This window comes from Pleurodeles waltl, chromosome 8, assembly GCF_031143425.1.
Source record: "Pleurodeles waltl isolate 20211129_DDA chromosome 8, aPleWal1.hap1.20221129, whole genome shotgun sequence".
Lineage (NCBI taxonomy): Eukaryota > Metazoa > Chordata > Amphibia > Caudata > Salamandridae > Pleurodeles > Pleurodeles waltl.
Window position 1 is genome coordinate 1306957711 of NC_090447.1, and position 12792 is coordinate 1306970502.

Below are 12792 nucleotides of genomic sequence, written 5' to 3' on the forward strand. Positions count from 1 at the left end.
GATTGAGGAGAGAGAGATCAATTATCCTCATGGGAAGGATGGCACACTTCAGCGTCCTGGATGTGCCTGAGATCTGCAAACACTCTCTGTCCCCAGACCATCTGGTTTTGACCTCTTATACTTCGAACAAACAAGAGAGGAACATTTTGGAACCTCCCTCTCCCTACAGAACTTTATTTATTAAAAACAAATGCTGCTTGCTTTGGGGCCTGCTTTGAAAATAACACGTCGGGACAGCACAATCCCAAGGTGCCAATTAAAAAAAAGACAATCCCTGCCGTCTGAGTACATTCTTATCAGCCTAAGCCATTGGTGGGAAAAAACACGAGGAATAAAAACATGGACACAGTACAACGTGGAAAACTACTTGCAGCTTTTAACGTGTCAGTGGCTAATGCTAAAATAAAGTCATTAGGCAAAATTAAGCTGGTGGTCACTAATGTGACGATGTAGTGCTAGGCTAAGTGCAACATTGAGTCAGTGGTCAAAACTCACATATCATTACACCCCACCGCAGACTGCATGTGGGGGAGTAGTAAGCCCTCCATTTTCCGAAAGTATAACACTGAGGGGTATCCTTCTCCTGTTGCCTCCATGTCCATTTTGTAAGCGGGCTCCCCCACATCTGCATACACCCAGTCACCCATCGAAAATAGTTGAGCCGCCCAGTAGTACATTTGTATATTAGGGACCACTAGACCCCCATTGAATACTTCTCTATGCAGTTTACCCAGGGATAACCGTGGGCTTTGTCCTTGCCACAGGAGCTTGCGTATCTCGCTATCTATCTTTGAGAAGAAGTCAGGGGGCACCCTAAAAGGGATCTTCTGAAGTACATAAATTGGATGAGGTAGAGACATCATTTGAAATAGGGCAGCTCGGCCCATCAAGGACAGGGGGAGCCTCTGCCAATGTGAGACATCAGCTCCAACCCGTTCCAGTTGTGAGTAGAGGTTCTTCCCAAGGAACTCTGCCGAGTTCCTTGTCATGTAAATTCCCAAATAGGGAAAACCCTTGCTAGTCACCAGGGCCAAGCACCATTCCGATAGGGAAATGTTCTTGCCTGTTAAAGGAAAGACTAAGGATTTCTCCCAAATTATCTGATAACCAGAATAGGTTCCAAAAAGATGGAAAATATTTAATAGTCTCTCTATGGACTGGCGAGGTCTTGTGATGTATAAGAGTATATCATCGGCGTACAGAGATAGCCGAGCCTCCCACCAGCTCTCTTCAGGTATACCGCACACCAGGGGTCTTGGCGTACCCATGCGGCCACTGGCTCAAGTGCAAGGGCACATAGCCATGGCGATAAAGAGCATCCCTGCCTAGTGCCTCTGGAACGCAAAGGGCAGGACATAACCCCATTCACTCTGACACTTGCTTGCGGGCCAGTATATAGTAGTTGAACCCAAGCACAAAATCTGGGGCCAAACCCTAGCCTGGCTAGGACTGCATAGATATGAGGCCATTCAATACTGTCAAAGGCCATCCTGGCATCCAGTGAGAGTACCGCAGCCTCCTCCACACTTGGGGACCCGGTAGCATGCAAGATCCCATACAGGTGTCTCAAATTTAATCTAGTGTTTTTGTGTGGCATAAAGCCTGTTTGATCTCGATGTATTAGTTTGGCCATATGTGGTCGCAGTCTGTTTACCAGAATCTTTGCTAATACCTTGACATCCAAGTTCTATAGTGAGATGGGACAATATGAACTGCAGGACTTCAGGGGCATGCATTCCTTATGAAGGACCACTATGGTAGCGAGTCTCTGATCTCCCGGACGAATCCCCTCTACCCTAGCTGCTTGGAACATTTCCAACATATGAGAAGCCACTATATCCAACATGCATTTGAAGATCTCCACCGCAAGTCCGTTAGGGCCCACTGCCTTCCCAGATGGAATTTCCTTCAAGGCCTGTTGCACTTCTTCTACTGTCAGCTCTTGATCTAGAAGCTCCCGATCCGTCCCAGACAGTTGCGCCAGCTCCCTGCAGTCCTCTTGTGTATTGGTCGTCTAAGAAGAGTATATACGTTCATAGTAGGTGGCAAAGGCCTCTGCCATAGCCTCATTTGTTGAGTGTTGTGTTCCCTCCTCATCACAGATCTCTGCCACCCAGTTCCTGCTTCTATTCCATTTTGCTAGCCATGCCAGTAACTTATTTGCTTTTTCCCCGACCTCGTAAAGACTCCTTTGGTTATCTAGCTCGTGGGTCCGTGCCTTATTGGTCCCTGGGTCCTGCATTTGTTGTCGTTTAAGTCAGAGTCTGTGGCATCGGTGTGGGTCAACCACCCCACCCAAGAGCCTCCGCCTCCAAGTCAGAGACTTCCTTCTCCAGTGTCGCGTATTTACAATCCCTCTCCTTTTTGTGGCCCCCAATTAATGCCTCAGTCTTCCCCCAAACTACTGTCTTAAATGCCTCCCAGAGTGTAGTTGTGGAATCCACTGTCCCACCATTTTCAGAAAAATATTGCTCTGCACTCTCATGTATCTTTTCTGAGAAGCCTTCTTCCCTCAAACACCAGGGATCAAGTCTGGGCATTTGTGTCATGTCCCTAAAGGTTCCCCTCAATGTAACCTCAACTAGAGAATGATCAGATATACCTCTTTCCAAATGGGTTGTCCCCTGGAAGTTGCCTACATCCGAGTGGTGGGTAAATAAGCAATCTAGATGCAAGAAGCTTTTGTGAGCTGCAGACAGAAAGGTATATTGCCTCTCGTCTAGGTTGTGGGCCCTCCACAAGTCTGTTAGCCCCATCGAATCTACGAAGGACTTCAGTATACTAACTTCCCAGACCCCTCATGATTGAGTCGATCTGTCATAATTCGGATCTACAGTACTGTTCATGTCCCCCACCAAGATCAGAATCCCTGGGGGCAACTGTAACAGCAAGCGCCCAAGGGCTGGAAGGGTGTCTGAGTGCAGTCTTGGGTCAATGTATACGGAGCAAATATTGAGGGTCTGCCTGTGCCAGATTCCGGATCGAGCCACCAACCTGCCCAGGGATCAGTCCAGTTTGACCCCAGGAATAAATGATGTTGCCTTTCTTAGTTAGATTCCCACCCCTCTTGAGGCGGCAGTAAAGCTGGCATGTGCCAACATAAAATACCCCATTCTATCCAGGGCTTTATGGTGATTGCCTTTCAGATGAGTTTCTTGTATAAAAACATAAGTCCGGTGTATATCTCCTGAGATACTGCAGGATCAAAGCGTGTTTAATTTTGTTGCCTAGGCCATTTACGTTCCACGTCATGACCTTTAGTGACAAAGACTTAGGCCCTCATTACAACCCTGGCGGTAAATTCTGCTTACGGCCGCGCCGACGGCTGCCAACATGCCGTGACCGCGGCGGAATGCCGCTACGGGTATTATGACCAACACAGACAAATCTGCCACTATACAGACACCCACACAAGTCCGCCACACCAAAGGTCAGTGATAAACTGGTGATAACAAAACCCACACGGTCACGCCAACAGGAACACGCCCACAGTATCACAACCCACTAACCACCGGGTTGGTCTTACAACCGCGGTAAGCCATTGGCAGTACACACCGCCGCGCTCAAAATAAACATACATATACAAAACACAACCACATTGGATAATTCAAACTACACACACCTGACACACATACACACACCACACCCTGACCACTATAAAACACACACTCACATTACCCACAACCCTTTCAATGAAAAAACTAGACCAAGCAGAAAGAGAAAAGCAAAGACCACACCTTCCCCCAGAGACACAGAACACCATCACTCATACTCCATCCACGCACATCACATAATACATCACAACACAGCACCCCACACATCACCTCACACATCACTGACACCACATCATGGCACCTCAAAGACACCCCAGGTTTTCTGAGGAGGAGCTAAGGGTCATGGTGGAGGAAATCATCCAGGTAGAGCCTCAGCTATTCGGATCACAGGTGCAGCAGACGTCCATTGCAAGGAAGATGGAGCTATGGCGGAGAATCGTCGACAGGGTCAACGCCATGGGACAGCATCCAAGAACCAGGGATGACATCAGGAAGAGGTGGAACGACCTAAGGGGGAAGGTGCATTCCTTGGTATCAAGACACCAGATTGCTGTACAGAAGACTGGCGGTGGACCCCCGCCTCCTCCCCCACAACTAACAACATGGGAGGAGCAAGACTTGGGGATCATGCATCCTGAGGGACTCACAGGAGTAGCAGGAGGCCTGGATTCTAGTAAGTCAAATCATAACTACTTCATCCCCCCACCCTACCTGCATGCCATCACAAACTCCTACCCCTACCCTCACCCCCATCACTCCAACACCTCACATATACCCCACTATTACAACCCACACATCCCAATACCAAGCCCTGCATGCCACACCAATGCATGGACACCCATCACAGACCTGCATGGACACCCATCACCACAGCATGCACACTAGATAGACTCACCCAGCCCACATAATCACCACTCACACGAGGCCAAGGCGACAGTGCAAGCACATTTATAAAGGGAAACACACCCATTGCACAAGATGTCACACACAGATACAATAACAATGCATTTCCATTCCAACAGGACCCCTACCCAAAGTCATCGGACAGGAGGTGTCAGCTATATCTAGTCCTCCCACAGAAGAAGCCCACAGTGATGACAGCAGCTCTGCACGCCTGGATCAGGATGACCAGCCTGGCCCATCTGGGACCTCTGGACAGTCGTTCCCCTGCCACAGTCCCAAACCACCACAGAACCTCCCCCCTCAAGAAACACCAGCACAGCACGCACCCAGCGGGCCCATGCCACTGTCCCCAGGACACGTCAATCAACAGTGTGTCCAGCACTACAGGGACCCCAGGCAACCCCACTAACCCCGGATGATTAGGGACCTGGGGTCAATGGCAGTGGGCACACGGTTCAGGGGACAGAGGCACAGGACAACGGGGAAGCTGGGAGGACTGCTGTGCGACAGGGGGAGAATAGGCCCAGAGAACCCACTCTCCACGAGGCACTCTCCAACATCATGGGAGCATACCACCATTCCCAGGAGACCATGGGCACGGTACTGATCAAGTTTCAGGAGACCCAGCGGCTGCAGGAGGGACAGTACATGGGTATTAGGGATGACCTCACCAAAATATACACCATCCTGGTCACCATAGGGGTGCTGGCTGACATGGGCAAGACCATGAGGGAGGCAGTGGCTCAACAAAGGGCCCCTGACACTAGCCAAGCCAAGGTACAGCCTTCCACCTCCGCCGGTGCTAGTGGACAGGATGCCCCGCCACAGGAACAACAGGCCACCAGCACCCCACCCCCTGCAGAAGGAGAACCACCCCGCAAACAGTCCCTGCGATCCAGGCAGAAGACAGAGATCATTGCCAAGACCCCCCCAGGAAAAAGGACCTTCCTGATTGTCACCCTTCTGTCCCACTATGTCACCATGTCCTCCTTGAACTGCCATTGTTCCCCTTCCTATGCCCCCTTGGACAATGCACCTGTGATACCAAGAGACTGGACTCTAACTGGACATTCCTCCACCATCACCCCAGCCCCTTGCACAAACCTCTATACCCATTAGCACCTAAATAAACACCCTTTAATCATAAACCAATCTGGAGTCAGTCTGATCATTCACAAATGTATTACCACAACATTAGCAACAAATTGCAATGTAAATGTTCATTTACTCATACCAATGTATGACAGTTGTTGGGCAGCAGTACACAAAGCTGAAGGCAGAATGGGGTACACAGATCTGCAAAAAGGAAATCCAAAGGGAACAGTCAGTGCCCATAGACAGAGGTTAAGAAGCTGCCATGTACAACGTTCTAAAGTATACTGAAATGTGAAGAGGAGTTACAGTCTCTTACCTGTGTGTCACTGGAAGTACTGCATGATGATGTTTGTTCTGTTGTCAATATCTTCTTCCTCTGCCTCCTCTTCCTCACTGTCCATAGGCTCCACCGCTGCCACAAGACCATCACCAGGCTCATCCTCCAGCAGAAAAGGCACCTACATGCCACGATTATCTGGCACACCTTCTTCGGTGAGTAGTACAGGGAGCCATCCGTTGGAGGCACTGGAATCTGGCCTTCAGGAGGCTGAACCTCCTCTCAATAATACGCCTAGTTCGCCCATGTGCCGCATTGTAGCATTCCTCTGCCCTTGTCCTGGCATTCCTCACTGGGGTAAGTAGCCATGAGAGGTTGGGGTAACTAGAGACCTGCAAATTTCGAGGAATACCTGTTAGACACACACTAACCCTTGGGGAGAACCCCATACCCAGACACCTACTCATACTGTGTGGGGACCTTGGGCTTACCTATTAGCCACACCCGGTGCCTCTGGAGTTGGCTCATCACATAAGGGATACTGCTATTCCTCAAGATATAGGCGTCTTGCACAGGGTCAGGATACATGGCATTCACATGGGAGATGTACTGGTCCGCCAAACACACCATCTGCACATTAATTGAATGGTAGCGTTTTCTATTTCTGTACACATGTTCACTTCTGCGGGGGGACAAATGCCACATGTGTACCATCAATGGCACCAATGATGTTGGGGATGTGTCTCAGGGCATAGAAGTCAGCTTTCACTGTGGCCAAATCATCCACCGGGGGAACACGATGTAGCTGCTTATGTGTTTCAGCAGGGCAGACAACACCCTGCTCAACACGTTAGAAAACATTGGGTGAGACATCCCAGATGCCATGGCCACTGTAGTTTGGAAGGAGCCACTTGCCAGGAAATGGAGCACTGACAAGACTTGCACCAGAGGGGGTATACCTGTGGGCTGGCGGATAGCTGACATCAGGTCTGGCTCCAGTTGGGCACACAGTTCTTGGATTGCGGCACAATGAAGTCTGTATGTGATTATGATGTGTCAGTCTTCCATTGTCGACAGGTCCACCAGGGGTCTGTACACCGGAGGATGCCGCCATCTCATCATCTGCCCCTGCAGTTGTAGCCAATGGAGGAAAACGGTGAGAAGAGGGTCATTTACCACATAGGTAGCACAACTGTGTCTGAAGTAATGTGACAGAATCCGTGTTTGAAATTGTGAGTCCGTATATGTGCCAATATGTGCTGTGACGCAGTTAGGTGCCATGCCATGTGGACCCCTGAAATGGCAGCTGCCTGACTTGTGAGGAGGGACAAGGGGAAATGAGGTAACTGCACTGGCGTTGTGCAGAGTCACGGTAGGCGGTCGAAGACCGCTGCGCAACTCCGCATTGGTTATCGTTGGGCCCTATGGGTTCCAGGAGCCAATGGAAATGTACGCTGGCGATGACGGTACGCACCACCGCGGACGTCACCACCATTTTCTATCTGTTCACTCACTTGATACCTGACCATCAACAGGAGAGAACCTACACTGCAAGTTTTGCTTGTTTGCAGGCTCAGAAGCATCCCTAACCCAATGGTACAATATGGCAGCTACTAGTGTGCAGGGTCCTGGGGGTGTCAGGTGTGCATGTGCTGGCATTAGGCATTGTACCCCATGGGCTGCTGACTAAAATAGTGAGTGGTTGGGCAAGGCCTAGTGCATAGGGCAGCTCAGAGTGTGTTGTGTCCGCCAATGGTAGTGGTGTTGCTGGCATTGACCATGTGTGTCCTCTGTCTTTCCCCCCTTCTTGTGTTGTCACCCTGTCCTTGTGTGCATTAGCATCATCTGGCGGAGGAGCAGAGGCACCGGCAATGGAGGGAGCTGCATCCCACATGGCCCATGAGAGTGAATCCACCGAGTGTGAAGGCACCAGTGGTACGGAGGGCGAGGGGAGCTCCACGACAGGGACAGGAGGGGATACCAGCGACAGCGACTCCTCCTCTGATGGAAGCTCCCTGGTGGTGGCGGACACCTCTGTGCCCACCCAAACTACAGTTACAGCCGCCACCCCCCTACCAGCACCGCCCTCCCAGCAGCCCCTCAGCATGTTTCCCGTGCCCGCTCAACCAGGAGGGTGTGCATCTCGTTCGCCCCAAGCACCTCATGCCCTGCCCCAGTCAGCCCTGCTGCCCTCAATGAGGAGGCTATTGACCTCCTGAGATCCCTCACTGTTGGGCAGTCAACCATTCTGAATGCCATCCAGGGTGTTGAGAGGCATTTGCAGCAAACAAATGCATACCTGGAGGGCATTCATTCTGGCGTGGCGGCCCAACAGAGAGCATTTCAGGCTCTGGCCTCAGCACTGATGGCAGCCATTGTCCCTGTGTCCAGCCCTCCCTCTCCAACTCCCACTACCCCAACCCAATCCCCTTTACCTCAGCCAATCCCAAGCACACCTTCAGACCAGCATGCACACACATCAACACACAAAAGTGGCTCAGGAAAACATAAGCACCACACATCTCACAGGCACTCACACAAGCACCATACCCATGCACACATACCAACATCCACTTCCTCCACTGTGCCCCCGCCTATGTCTGCATGTTCCAATATTACACTGGTTAAACTAATTTCCTTTTGTCCTTGCGTTATTCCAGGGGGTGACAGGGTGTATCAGTAATGTTGTTGGCTGTGTTAGTGTGTATGGTGTTGTGGGTGAGGGTGAGGGTGGGGGGTGGGGTGTTGCTTGCCACGTGTGTGTGTCACTCTCTTTTCCCTCCTCCCCTTCCCTGTGTGCTAGGTGCAGTACTCCCCGTCGTTGCTGCTGCTGCCTTCTTTCTACTTCCTGGTGTATGAGAAGATACACCAACATGGGGAGGATCTGCAATTCGGGCTCCATGGCGTCCTGGCTCTTCGTGGAGTGTCGAAAGGTGAGTGGTTCCCCATCGATGTACTGTTTCCACTGTGCTTTTGATGTCATTGGTACCATCGCGGAAAAGCTGGCGGATTGGCCTGTCATAATAGTGTGAAAGGTACTTTGTCTTCCGCCTGTCTGTTGGCGGCGACCGCCGCGGTGTTTGTTGCTACCGCTGTGGCAGTCGGTGTGTTAAAGTGGCTGCCTAGGGTAGGTAGGTCGCTCCCCCTGCCGCTGCAGCTCCTCCAGCTCCTCCAGGTTCCTGAGTTCCTGAGACCCACCTAACAGTAAGTACCCCCCACCTCCCAGCCCCTCGCTCTGCCCCGCGCTACTCACCCTCTCTCCTGCTCCTGCTTCTTTTCTTCTTTTCTTCTTCTTTGCTCTTCCTCCTCGCTCCTCGTCTGTAATCTTCTGCTGTACTCTTCTTTTCCCCGTCTTCTCTCTTCTTCTCTTCTTCCTCATCTTCTTCTGTGGTCTTCTGCCTTCTGTTCTTCGTTTTCTGTATCTTCTTCTGTGTTCTTCTGTGTTCTTCCGGTCTTCTGTTCCCTGTTCTTCCGGTCTTCTGTTCTTCTGTTCTTCTGTTCTTCCGGTCTTCTGTTCTTCTGTTCTTCTGTTCTTCCGGTCCTCTGGTCTTCTGCCTTCGGCTCTTCTGCCTCCTCCGTCTTCTTGTCCCCGCGCCTGCCCTCCTGCTCCTACCTCATCCCCCTCCCTCACTCGCATCACCCTCTCTATCTCCCCTATCTAACCCGTTCACTATCTACCTCCCTCACTCCTCCTATCTACCTATCTCTCTATCCCACTATCTAATCTCCCACACTCTCCACCTCCTCCTATCTTCCTATCTCTCTATCTATTTCCCTATCTATCGATTTCTCTATCTATCTATTTTCTCTATCTACTTCTCTATCTTTCCCCCCCTTCCCGCCACCCCCTCTATTACCTATCTTCCTATCCTCTCACTCTACCTCTCACCCTCACCCACCTCTACAACCCCCCCTCCCCTATCTTCACAACCCTACTCCTATCTTTCTCCCTAATCTCCTAAACCTCCTAACACTCACCCCCCTCCACCCTTAAACCCCCCTCCCCCAGCTCTTCTCACTCTACCTGTCCCCCCCCTCCCTCGCGCTTTCCCGCTGCGACCTCCTGCACGCCCCCGCCCCCCAGCTCCCATTCGCCCCCAGCTGACCCCTCCCCCCCCTCCTACCTCATATGGCGGCCGCTGCGCGACAGTGGTAGCGACCCTTGACCCAAGGGTAGGTCGCTCCCCCTGCCGCTGCAGCTCCTCCAGCTCCTCCAGGTTCCTGAGTTCCTGAGACCCACCTAACAGTAAGTACCCCCCACCTCCCAGCCCCTCGCTCTGCCCCGCGCTACTCACCCTCCTGCTCCTGCTTCTTTTCTTCTTTTCTTCTTCTCTGCTCTTCCTCCTCGCTCCTCGTCTGTAATCTTCTGCTGTACTCTTCTTTTCCCCGTCTTCTCTCTTCTTCTCTTCTTCCTCATCTTCTTCAGTGGTCTTCTGCCTTCTGTTCTTCGTTTTCTGTATCTTCTTCTGTGTTCTTCTGTGTTCTTCTGTGTTCTTCCGGTCTTCTGTTCCCTGTTCTTCCGGTCTTCTGTTCTTCTGTTCTTCTGTTCTTCCGGTCTTCTGTTCTTCTGTTCTTCTGTTCTTCCGGTCCTCTGGTCTTCTGCCTTCGGCTCTTCTGCCTCCTCCGTCTTCTTCTCCCCGTGCCTGCCCTCCTGCTCCTACCTCATCCCCCTCCCTCACTCGCATCCCCCTCTCTATCTCCCCTATCTAACCCGTTCACTATCTACCTCCCTCACTCCTCCTATCTACCTATCTCTCTATCTCTCTATCCCACTATCTAATCTCCCTCACTCTCCACCTCCTCCTATCTTCCTATCTCTCTATCTATTTCCCTATCTATCGATTTCTCTATCTATTTTCTCTATCTACTTCTCTATCTTTCCCCCCCTTCCCGCCACCCCCTCTATTACCTATCTTCCTATCCTCTCACTCTACCTCTCACCCTCACCCACCTCTACAACCCCCCCTCCATTATCTTCACAACCCTACTCCTATCTTTCTCCCTAATCTCCTAAACCTCCTAACACTCACCCCCCTCCACCCTTAAACCCCCTCCCCCAGCTCTTCTCACTCTACCTGTCCCCCCCTCCCTCGCGCTTTCCCGCCGCGACCTCCTGCACGCCCCCGCCCCCCAGCTCCCATTCGCCCCCAGCTGACCCCTCCCCCCCCTCCTACCTCATATGGCGGCCGCTGCGCGACAGTGGTAGCGACCTTTGACCCAAGGGTAGGTCGCTCCCCCTGCCGCTGCAGCTCCTCCAGGTTCCTGAGTTCATGAGACCCACCTAACAGTAAGTACCCCCCACCTCCCAGCCCCTCGCTCTGCCCCACGCTACTCACCCTCTCTCCTGCTTCTTTTCTTCTTTTCTTCTTCTCTGCTCTTCCTCCTCGCTCCTCGTCTGTAATCTTCTGCTGTACTCTTCTTTTCCCCGTCTTCTCTCTTCTTCTCTTCTTCCTCATCTTCTTCTGTGGTCTTCTGCCTTCTGTTCTTCGTTTTCTGTATCTTCTTCTGTGTTCTTCTGTGTTCTTCCGGTCTTCTGTTCCCTGTTCTTCCGGTCTTCTGTTCTTCTGTTCTTCTGTTCTTCCGGTCTTCTGTTCTTCTGTTCTTCTGTTCTTCTGTTCTTCCGGTCCTCTGGTCTTCTGCCTTCGGCTCTTCTGCCTCCTCCGTCTTCTTCTCCCCGCGCCTGCCCTCCTGCTCCTATCTCATCCCCCTCCCTCACTCGCATCCCCCTCTCTATCTCCCCTATCTAACCCGTTCACTATCTACCTCCCTCACTCCTCCTATCTACCTATCTCTCTATCCCACTATCTAATCTCCCTCACTCTCCACCTCCTCCTATCTTCCTATCTCTCTATCTATTTCCCTATCTATCGATTTCTCTATCTATCTATTTTCTCTATCTACTTCTCTATCTTTCCCCCCTTCCCGCACACCCCCTCTATTACCTATCTTCCTATCCTCTCACTCTACCTCTCACCCTCACCCACCTCTACAACCCCCCCTCCCCTATCTTCACAACCCTACTCCTATCTTTCTCCCTAATCTCCTAAACCTCCTAACACTCACCCCCTCCGCCCTTAAACCCCCCTCCCCCAGCTCTTCTCACTCTACCTGTCTCCCCCTCCCTCGCGCTTTCCCACCGCGACCTCCTGCACGCCCCCACCCCCCAGCTCCCATTCGCCCCCAGCTGACCCCTCCCCCCCCTCCTACCTCATATGGCGGCCGCTGCGCGACAGTGGTAGCGACCCTTGACCCAAGGGTAGGTCGCTCCCCCTGCCGCTGCAGCTCCTCCAGCTCCTCCAGGTTCCTGAGTTCCTGAGACCCACCTAACAGTAAGAACCCCCCACCTCCCAGCCCCTCGCTCTGCCCCGCGCTACTCACCCTCTCTCCTGCTCCTGCTTCTTTTCTTCTTTTCTTCTTCTTTGCTCTTCCTCCTCGCTCCTCGTCTGTAATCTTCTGCTGTACTCTTCTTTTCCCCGTCTTCTCTCTTCTTCTCTTCTTCCTCATCTTCTTCTGTGGTCTTCTGCCTTCTGTTCTTCGTTTTCTGTATCTTCTTCTGTGTTCTTCTGTGTTCTTCCGGTCTTCTGTTCCCTGTTCTTCCGGTCTTCTGTTCTTCTGTTCTTCTGTTCTTCCGGTCCTCTGGTCTTCTGCCTTCGGCTCTTCTGCCTCCTCCGTCTTCTTCTCCCCGCGCCTGCCCTCCTGCTCCTACCTCATCCCCCTGCCTCACTCGCATCCCCCTCTCTATCTCCCCTATCTACCTCCCTCACTCCTCCTATCTACCTATCTCTCTATCTCTCTATCCCACTATCTAATCTCCCTCACTCTCCACCTCCTCCTATCTTCCTATCTCTCTATCTATTTCCCTATCTATCGATTTCTCTATCTATCTATTTTCTCTATCTACTTCTCTATCTTTCCCCCCCTTCCCGCCACCCCCTCTATTACCTATCTTCCTATCCTCTCACT